Below are 10,866 nucleotides of genomic sequence, written 5' to 3'. Positions count from 1 at the left end.
CTCCTTCTGTCTCCACTGAACAGACGCTGTGCGCATGTGCACAGCGTCTATTCTCCGCTGCTCTGCTAAACAGTGCAGCAGTGACACTAGCTTCCCAGCTGCCCCACCACCACGGGACACTGCGGCCGCGGGGTGGGAGAGCGGGACAGTCCCCAAAAAACGGGACTGTCCCGCAAAAATCAGGACAGTTGGGAGGTATGGAAAGGGGGTGATTTAGACCTGATCATAGATGTGCTAAATATAGCACATCTATGATCAGCTTCCCTGACATGCGGGGGGAATGCCAAGCACGAGACTAGTCCGCCCCACATGTCAGACCCTACACCCCGCCCCCCCCTCCGCAGAAGTATAAAAGCATGGCACCAGTGCCGTTTCTAGCGGCGGAAGAGCCGTGCAACCGCACGGGGCGCCCGCCGCGGCACTTTGTGTGTCCTTATCTCCTCTCCTCCCTCTTCCTGAGCGCTCCTGCTCGGGGGGAGGGGGCGGAGTTTTGCGGAATGACGCATTTGCATCGTGACGTCACGATGCAAACGCGTCATTCCGCGAAGCCCCGCCCCCCGAGCAGGAGCGCTCGGGAAGAGGGAGGAGAGGAGATACGCCTGGAAGGAGGAGGCGGCCGGCGCGAGGGACGTGAGGCGGCCGGACCCGAAGAGCGGGAAGATGTAAGTAGTATCTCTCCCTTTCCCCCTTCCTTCCCCCCCCACTTGACACCTGCCTGCCGCACTGTGTAAAATGGGGGCACCTGCCTGCGTACTGTGTAAAATGGGGATATCTGCCTGCCGCACTGTGTAAAATGGGGATACCTGCCTGCCGCACTGTGTAAAATGGGGATACCTGCCTGCCACACTTTGTAAAATGGGGGCACGTGCCTGCTGCGCTGTGTAAAATGGGGACACCTGCCTGCCACGCTGTGTAAAATGGGGACACCTGCCTGCCGCGCTGTGTAAAATGGGGACACCTGCCTGCCGCGCTGTGTAAAATGGGGACACCTGCCTGCCGCGCTGTGTAAAATGGGGACACTTGCCTACTGTAATGTGTAAAATGAGGACTTTTTTATTTTTATTTTTTCCCCCCTGTGGTGGGCGTGATGATATCAGACGAGGCCACGCCCACTTTAATGAGACCACGCCCATTTTAATCAGGCCACACACCCTTGTCGGGAGCGCAAGCGCCTTCGGCGCGCGCATGCTTTTTCTTTTTATAGCTATGTGGGGGGGGGCACACTATTTTTTTTAGAGCAATGGGGGGGGGGAGCATTTTGAAATCTCGCACTGGGAGCCAAATTGTCTAGAAACGGCCCTGCATGGCACAGCAGTAATGCATTTGTACTTCCGCAGTAGCTCCCTACCAGCGCAGCTCCTGCGCGCTGGCAGGGAGATACCCATTGCTGCTCGGGTCACAGCGACTGCTTGTGATGTCACATAGCCGCCGCGGTCCGCCCCCCCAATCGTCCAAACGCCGCCTGCCCGCCCCCTCCCGCCCAGCGACCACCTCTGCTTGTCAGTCAGGCAGAGGCGATGGGTGGTCTTCTGTATGCCGGCGGTCGGGCTCCCGGCGCTCAGTATACCGGCGCCGGGAGCCCGACAGCCGGCATACAGACACTTATTTTCCCTCGTGGGGGTCCACGACCCCCATAGAGGGAGAATAAAATAGTGTGGCGCGCGTAGCGTGGCGAGCGCAGCGAGCCCGTAAGGGGCTCATTTGCGCTCGCCACGCTGTCGGTAAATCGGCGGTCGGGCTCCCGGCGCCGGGATGCTGGTCGCCGGGAGCCCGACCGCCGGCCAGCCGTAGTGAACCCGAGGCGATCGCTAGCCTAAGAAGTCATTGGCTGTCTGGCATGCGCCGGCGCACTGCAAGAATTAATATATGTATATATATATATATATGTGTATATATGGGTGGGTATCCCTGCACTCTCACACAACACAGCCAGCAGCTGGGGTGCCAATCAAGGTCCAACCTAATACAAGATGGGACCCATAGTACAACATACAGTATATCCACTATGTCGAAGTGATAGCACTCTCCAGACTAGAGTATCAAAATAAATCAAAAAAAGTTCACATTTATTTTAAAGTCAATCTTACAGTTTCCAGGAAATGTCCAACGTTTCGGTCCACACCAGGACATTTTTCAAGGTTTAAGGCAGCACAGTCAACAGGTTCAGTATTGCATCACAAGTCAAGGTGATGGTAGGAAACTGGAGCACCAGATAACAGCCTCACAGGCCCCTGTTATATACTACAAAAAGGCGCTAGTTCCGCCTCCAGCGGCACCGGAGACGGGGTGGAACGCATCGGTGGACCGCAGACGTCACTTCCAGTCAGTATCGGAAGTGAGCCGCGTCTCGATGCTGAGCAGTATACGGGCATAAACTAAACATTAAGCGGCATGCATATCATATGAGGCACAGTGTATGTGCATAGGGCTCTTATTTACTAAGACACAGCGGTTTCCATTGCACTAATGCGATGGTGAACCGCAATCGTGGACCGCTGACGTCACTTCCGGTAATAATGTGTGTATATATATATATATATATATGTGTATGTATAAGGTGTGTCATATGTGTAAGGGGCACTACGGTGTGGTATTATATGTATAAATGCATTACTAATGTGTGGCATTATGTGTATATGGTGCTTTACTGAGTGGCGTGACATAGAAAAAAGGGCACTACTGTGTGGTCTAATGTGAATAGAGAACAATATGGTATGGTGTAATGCAGGCATGTCAAACTCACGGTCTTCCAGCTGTTGCAAAACTACAAGTCCCAGCATGCTTTACCAGCTGATCAGTGGAAGGTATGCTGGCAAAACATGTTGTGACTTGTAGTTTCACAACAACTGGAGGGCCACGAGTTTTACATGCCTGGTGTAATGTTAGTAAGGGGCAATTCAGTGTGATGTAATGTGAATAAGGGGTACTACTGTGAGGAATAACGTATATAAGGTAAAGTGGCAATACTGTGTGATGAAAAATGAATAAGGGGCACTATTGCATGATATAATGTGAATAAAGTTGCACTACTGTGTGGCATAATTTGATTTTGGGGTTCTATGGTGTGGCCATGCCACTTTCCAGCAAGAACACACCCCTTTTTGGTAGAGATGAGCGCCTGAAATTTTTCGGGTTTTGTGTTTTGGTTTTGGGTTCGGTTCCGCGGCCGTGTTTTGGGTTCGAACGCGTTTTGGCAAAACCTCACCGAATTTTTTTTGTCGGATTCGGGTGTGTTTTGGATTCGGGTGTTTTTTTCAAAAAACACTAAAAAACAGCTTAAATCATAGAATTTGGGGGTCATTTTGATCCCAAAGTATTATTAACCTCAAAAACCATAATTTACACTCATTTTCAGTCTATTCTGAATACCTCACACCTCACAATATTATTTTTAGTCCTAAAATTTGCACCGAGGTCGCTGTGTGAGTAAGATAAGCGACCCTAGTGGCCGACACAAACACCGGGCCCATCTAGGAGTGGCACTGCAGTGTCACGCAGGATGTCCCTTCCAAAAAACCCTCCCCAAACAGCACATGACGCAAAGAAAAAAAGAGGCGCAATGAGGTAGCTGTGTGAGTAAGATTAGCGACCCTAGTGGCCGACACAAACACCGGGCCCATCTAGGAGTGGCACTGCAGTGTCACGCAGGATGGCCCTTCCAAAAAACCCTCCCCAAACAGCACATGACGCAAAGAAAAAAAGAGGCGCAATGAGGTAGCTGTGTGAGTAAGATTAGCGACCCTAGTGGCCGACACAAATACCGGGCCCATCTAGGAGTGGCACTGCAGTGTCACGCAGGATGTCCCTTCCAAAAAACCCTCCCCAAACAGCACATGACGCAAAGAAAAAAAGAGGCGCAATGAGGTAGCTGTGTGAGTAAGATTAGCGACCCTAGTGGCCGACACAAACACCGGGCCCATCTAGGAGTGGCACTGCAGTGTCACGCAGGATGTCCCTTCCAAAAAACCCTCCCCAAACAGCACATGACGCAAAGAAAAAAAGAGGCGCAATGAGGTAGCTGACTGTGTGAGTAAGATTAGCGACCCTAGTGGCCGACACAAACACCGGGCCCATCTAGGAGTGGCACTGCAGTGTCACGCAGGATGTCCCTTCCAAAAAACCCTCCCCAATCAGCACATGATGCAAAGAAAAAGAAAAGAAAAAAGAGGTGCAAGATGGAATTGTCCTTGGGCCCTCCCACCCACCCTTATGTTGTATAAACAAAACAGGACATGCACACTTTAACCAACCCATCATTTCAGTGACAGGGTCTGCCACACGACTGTGACTGATATGACGGGTTGGTTTGGACCCCCCCCCAAAAAGAAGCAATTAATCTCTCCTTGCACAAACTGGCTCTACAGAGGCAAGATGTCCACCTCATCTTCACCCTCCGATATATCACCGTGTACATCCCCCTCCTCACAGATTATCAATTCGTCCCCACTGGAATCCACCATCTCAGCTCCCTGTGTACTTTGTGGAGGCAATTGCTGCTGGTCAATGTCTCCGCGGAGGAATTGATTATAATTCATTTTAATGAACATCATCTTCTCCACATTTTCTGGATGTAACCTCGTACGCCGATTGCTGACAAGGTGAGCGGCGGCACTAAACACTCTTTCGGAGTACACACTTGTGGGAGGGCAACTTAGGTAGAATAAAGCCAGTTTGTGCAAGGGCCTCCAAATTGCCTCTTTTTCCTGCCAGTATAAGTACGGACTGTGTGACGTGCCTACTTGGATGCGGTCACTCATATAATCCTCCACCATTCTATCAATGTTGAGAGAATCATATGCAGTGACAGTAGACGACATGTCCGTAATCGTTGTCAGGTCCTTCAGTCCGGACCAGATGTCAGCATCAGCAGTCGCTCCAGACTGCCCTGCATCACCGCCAGTGGGTGGGCTCGGAATTCTGAGCCTTTTCCTCGCACCCCCAGTTGCGGGAGAATGTGAAGGAGGAGATGTTGACAGGTCGCGTTCCGCTTGACTTGACAATTTTGTCACCAGCAGGTCTTTCAACCCCAGCAGACCTGTGTCTGCCGGAAAGAGAGATCCAAGGTAGGCTTTAAATCTAGGATCGAGCACGGTGGCCAAAATGTAGTGCTCTGATTTCAACAGATTGACCACCCGTGAATCCTTGTTAAGCGAATTAAGGGCTGCATCCACAAGTCCCACATGCCTAGCGGAATCGCTCCCTTTTAGCTCCTTCTTCAATGCCTCCAGCTTCTTCTGCAAAAGCCTGATGAGGGGAATGACCTGACTCAGGCTGGCAGTGTCTGAACTGACTTCACGTGTGGCAAGTTCAAAGGGCATCAGAACCTTGCACAACGTTGAAATCATTCTCCACTGCACTTGAGACAGGTGCATTCCACCTACTATATCGTGCTCAATTGTATAGGCTTGAATGGCCTTTTGCTGCTCCTCCAACCTCTGAAGCATATAGAGGGTTGAATTCCACCTCGTTACCACTTCTTGCTTCAGATGATGGCAGGGCAGGTTCAGTAGTTTTTGGTGGTGCTCCAGTCTTCTGTACGTGGTGCCTGTACGCCGAAAGTGTCCCGCAATTTTTCTGGCCACCGACAGCATCTCTTGCACGCCCCTGTCGTTTTTAAAAAAAATCTGCACCACCAAATTCAAGGTATGTGCAAAACATGGGACGTGCTGGAATTTGCCCATATTTAATGCACACACAATATTGCTGGCGTTGTCCGATGCCACAAATCCACAGGAGAGTCCAATTGGGGTAAGCCATTCCGCGATGATCTTCCTCAGTTGCCGTAAGAGGTTTTCAGCTGTGTGCGTATTCTGGAAAGCGGTGATACAAAGCGTAGCCTGCCTAGGAAAGAGTTGGCGTTTGCGAGATGCTGCTACTGGTGCCGCCGCTGCTGTTCTTGCGGCGGGAGTCCATACATCTACCCAGTGGGCTGTCACAGTCATATAGTCCTGACCCTGCCCTGCTCCACTTGTCCACATGTCCGTGGTTAAGTGGACATTGGGTACAACTGCATTTTTTAGGACACTGGTGAGTCTTTTTCTGACGTCCGTGTACATTCTCGGTATCGCCTGCCTAGAGAAGTGGAACCTAGTTGGTATTTGGTAACGGGGGCACACTGCCTCAATAAATTGTCTAGTTCCCTGTGAACTAACGGCGGATACCGGACGCACGTCTAACACCAACATAGTTGTCAAGGACTCAGTTATCCGCTTTGCAGTAGGATGACTGCTGTGATATTTCATCTTCCTCGCAAAGGACTGTTGAACAGTCAATTGCTTACTGGAAGTAGTACAAGTGGGCTTACGACTTCCCTCTGGGATGACCATCGACTCCCAGCGGCAACAACAGCAGCGCCAGCAGCAGTAGGCGTTACACGCAAGGATGCATCGGAGGAATCCCAGGCAGGAGAGGACTCGTCAGAATTGCCAGTGACATGGCCTGCAGGACTATTGGCATTCCTGGGGAAGGAGGAAATTGACACTGAGGGAGTTGGTGGGGTGGTTTGCGTGAGCTTGGTTACAAGAGGAAGGGATTTACTGGTCAGTGGACTGCTTCCGCTGTCACCCAAAGTTTTTGAACTTGTCACTGACTTATTATGAATGCGCTGCAGGTGACGTATAAGGGAGGATGTTCCGAGGTGGTTAACGTCCTTACCCCTACTTATTACAGCTTGACAAAGGGAACACACGGCTTGACACCTGTTGTCCGCATTTCTGGTGAAATACCTCCACACCGAAGAGCTGATTTTTTTTGTATTTTCACCTGGCATGTCAACGGCCATATTCCTCCCACGGACAACAGGTGTCTCCCCGGGTGCCTGACTTAAACAAACCACCTCACCATCAGAATCCTCCTGGTCAATTTCCTCCCCAGCGCCAGCAACACCCATATCCTCCTCATCCTGGTGTACTTCAACACTGACATCTTCAATCTGACTATCAGGAACTGGACTGCGGGTGCTCCTTCCAGCACTTGCAGGGGGCGTGCAAATGGTGGAAGGCGCATGCTCTTCACGTCCAGTGTTGGGAAGGTCAGGCATCGCAACCGACACAATTGGACTCTCCTTGTGGATTTGGGATTTCAAAGAACGCACAGTTCTTTGCGGTGCTTTTGCCAGCTTGAGTCTTTTCAGTTTTCTAGCGAGAGGCTGAGTGCTTCCATCCTCATGTGAAGCTGAACCACTAGCCATGAACATAGGCCAGGGCCTCAGCCGTTCCTTGCCACTCCGTGTGGTAAATGGCATATTGGCAAGTTTACGCTTCTCCTCCGACAATTTTATTTTAGGTTTTGGAGTCCTTTTTTTACTGATATTTGGTGTTTTGGTTTTGACATGCTCTGTACTATGCCATTGGGCATCGGCCTTGGCAGACGACGTTGCTGGCATTTCATCGTCTCGGCCATGACTAGTGGCAGCAGCTTCAGCACGAGGTGGAAGTGGATCTTGATCTTTCCCTAATTTTGGAACCTCAACATTTTTGTTCTCCATATTTATATAGGCACAACTAAAAGGCACCTCAGGTAAACAATGGAGATGGATGGATTGGATACTAGTATACAATTATGGACGGGCTGCCGAGTGCCGACACAGAGGTAGCCACAGCCGTGAACTACCGCACTGTACTGTGTCTGCTGCTAATATATAGACTGGTTGATAAAGAGATAGTATACTCGTAACTAGTATGTATGTATAAAGAAAGAAAAAAAAACCACGGTTAGGTGGTATATACAATTATGGACGGGCTGCCGAGTGCCGACACAGAGGTAGCCACAGCCGTGAACTACCGCACTGTACTGTGTCTGCTGCTAATATATAGACTGGTTGATAAAGAGATAGTATACTCGTAACTAGTATGTATGTATAAAGAAAGAAAAAAAAACCACGGTTAGGTGGTATATACAATTATGGACGGGCTGCCGAGTGCCGACACAGAGGTAGCCACAGCCGTGAACTACCGCACTGTACTGTGTCTGCTGCTAATATATAGACTGGTTGATAAAGAGATAGTATACTCGTAACTAGTATGTATGTATAAAGAAAGAAAAAAAAACCACGGTTAGGTGGTATATACAATTATGGACGGGCTGCCGAGTGCCGACACAGAGGTAGCCACAGCCGTGAACTACCGCACTGTACTGTGTCTGCTGCTAATATATAGACTGGTTGATAAAGAGATAGTATACTCGTAACTAGTATGTATGTATAAAGAAAGAAAAAAAAACCACGGTTAGGTGGTATATACAATTATGGACGGGCTGCCGAGTGCCGACACAGAGGTAGCCACAGCCGTGAACTACCGCACTGTACTGTGTCTGCTGCTAATATATAGACTGGTTGATAAAGAGATAGTATACTCGTAACTAGTATGTATGTATAAAGAAAGAAAAAAAAACCACGGTTAGGTGGTATATACAATTATGGACGGGCTGCCGAGTGCCGACACAGAGGTAGCCACAGCCGTGAACTACCGCACTGTACTGTGTCTGCTGCTAATATATAGACTGGTTGATAAAGAGATAGTATACTCGTAACTAGTATGTATGTATAAAGAAAGAAAAAAAAACCACGGTTAGGTGGTATATACAATTATGGACGGGCTGCCGAGTGCCGACACAGAGGTAGCCACAGCCGTGAACTACCGCACTGTACTGTGTCTGCTGCTAATATAGACTGGTTGATAAAGAGATAGTATACTCGTAACTAGTATGTATGTATAAAGAAAGAAAAAAAAACCACGGTTAGGTGGTATATACAATTATGGACGGGCTGCCGAGTGCCGACACAGAGGTAGCCACAGCCGTGAACTACCGCACTGTACTGTGTCTGCTGCTAATATAGACTGGTTGATAAAGAGATAGTATACTACTAATATTATATATACTGGTGGTCAGGTCACTGGTCACTAGTCACACTGGCAGTGGCACTCCTGCAGCAAAAGTGTGCACTGTTTTAATATAATATTATGTACTCCTGGCTCCTGCTATAACCTATAACTGGCACTGCAGTAGTGCTCCCCAGTCTCCCCCACAATTATAAGCTGTGTGAGCTGAGCAGTCAGACAGATATATAATATATATACTATAGATGATGCAGCACACTGGCCTGAGCCTGAGCAGTGCACACAGATATGGTATGTGACTGACTGAGTCACTGTGTGTATCGCTTTTTTCAGGCAGAGAACGGATATATTAAATAAACTGCACTGTGTGTCTGGTGGTCACTCACTATATAATATATTATGTACTCCTGGCTCCTGCTATAACCTATAACTGGCACTGCAGTAGTGCTCCCCAGTCTCCCCCACAATTATAAGCTGTGTGAGCTGAGCAGTCAGACAGATAATCAGATATATATAATATTATATATAGATAATAGATGATGCAGCACACTGGCCTGAGCCTGAGCAGTGCACACAGATATGGTATGTGACTGAGTCACTGTGTGCTGTGTATCGCTTTTTTCAGGCAGAGAACGGATTATAAATAAAACTGGTGGTCACTATCAGCAAAACTCTGCACTGTACTGAGTACTCCTAATGCTCCCCAAAATTAGTAAATCAAGTGTCTCTCTAATCTATTCTAAACGGAGAGGACGCCAGCCACGTCCTCTCCCTATCAATCTCAATGCACGTGTGAAAATGGCGGCGACGCGCGGCTCCTTATATAGAATCCGAGTCTCGCGATAGAATCCGAGCCTCGCGAGAATCCGACAGCGTCATGATGACGTTCGGGCGCGCTCGGGTTAACCGAGCAAGGCGGGAAGATCCGAGTCGCTCGGACCCGTGAAAAAAAACATGAAGTTCGTGCGGGTTCGGATTCAGAGAAACCGAACCCGCTCATCTCTACTTTTTGGGATGTGCGCCGAATGTACCCGCTATTCCTATTTAAATTATAGGGGGTTGGAACATCAAAATGAGGACTGTTATGGGTGAGGGGTGATGGTTCTGGCAAAGGGGTGCATGGTTAGAGGCGGAACTAGCAGCAGTGCTAGGGGGCGCCAACCAAAATCTTCCCAAGGGCATCATATTGGTTAGGGCCAGCTCTGCCCCAGATGATTCCTTTTTTTTGTCATTATGATTTATGTTTCTATTTTGCAACCAGTGTGGGACCGCAGGCGGGGAGTATGCAGATGGGACTGCCCTGACTGTCTGGAGGCACTGAACCAGCCATGACTGAAATTGGGCAGAGCCAGCAGTGATGTGGGGGTGGGGGGGACCATTAATGCTGTGGTTACAGCAGGGGTGCATCAAGAGAGGAGGCCCTTGTGCAGTCTCTGCCCAGGCCCCCTTCTCTCTAGATAGCAAGGCAATAGACTCTGGGCACTAGGAGACCCTAGCGCTGCCCCAGAATCTAGTGCTCCTGCGCAGGTCTCTGGTATAATGGAGCAGTGGCCATTTTCCCAGTGATTTTCCTACTACACATGTGCGGAATGCCAGGAATGGCCGACGCACCATTTCCCGGTGTTTTCTGCAGCACTGCTGCTGCCGACACTGGACTTCGGAGGGATAGTATTGAAAAAATAGGTGCAGGGTGTGTGCTGTGGGGCCCCTTGGACCCCAGGGTCTTCTGTGCTCCGTACACACTGTACTCATTATAGAAATGTCAGTGGCTTATGCGCAGCCTGACCACTAAACCTGCTTCTGAATCCAAATAGAATACATCACACTGGACCTGATTTAGAGGTGGAAGCAAATGTTGTCGCTACTGCTATCCCGTACACATTGAATCTGCACAAATCTGGAATGCCACAGCCCCTGTTATTTGTACAGAGACAACTCTGATGTATCGATAATGTGTACCCTCAAATCCACCCAATTCATTGTTTGGTGAATTGGGTGGTCACATCATTCCAATGGATGTTCAGTATAT

The sequence above is a fragment of the Pseudophryne corroboree genome, chromosome 4 (assembly GCF_028390025.1).
Source record: "Pseudophryne corroboree isolate aPseCor3 chromosome 4, aPseCor3.hap2, whole genome shotgun sequence".
Classification (NCBI taxonomy): domain Eukaryota; kingdom Metazoa; phylum Chordata; class Amphibia; order Anura; family Myobatrachidae; genus Pseudophryne; species Pseudophryne corroboree.
The sequence above is the reverse complement of the archived record's forward strand: the minus strand, read 5'-3'. Positions refer to the sequence as shown.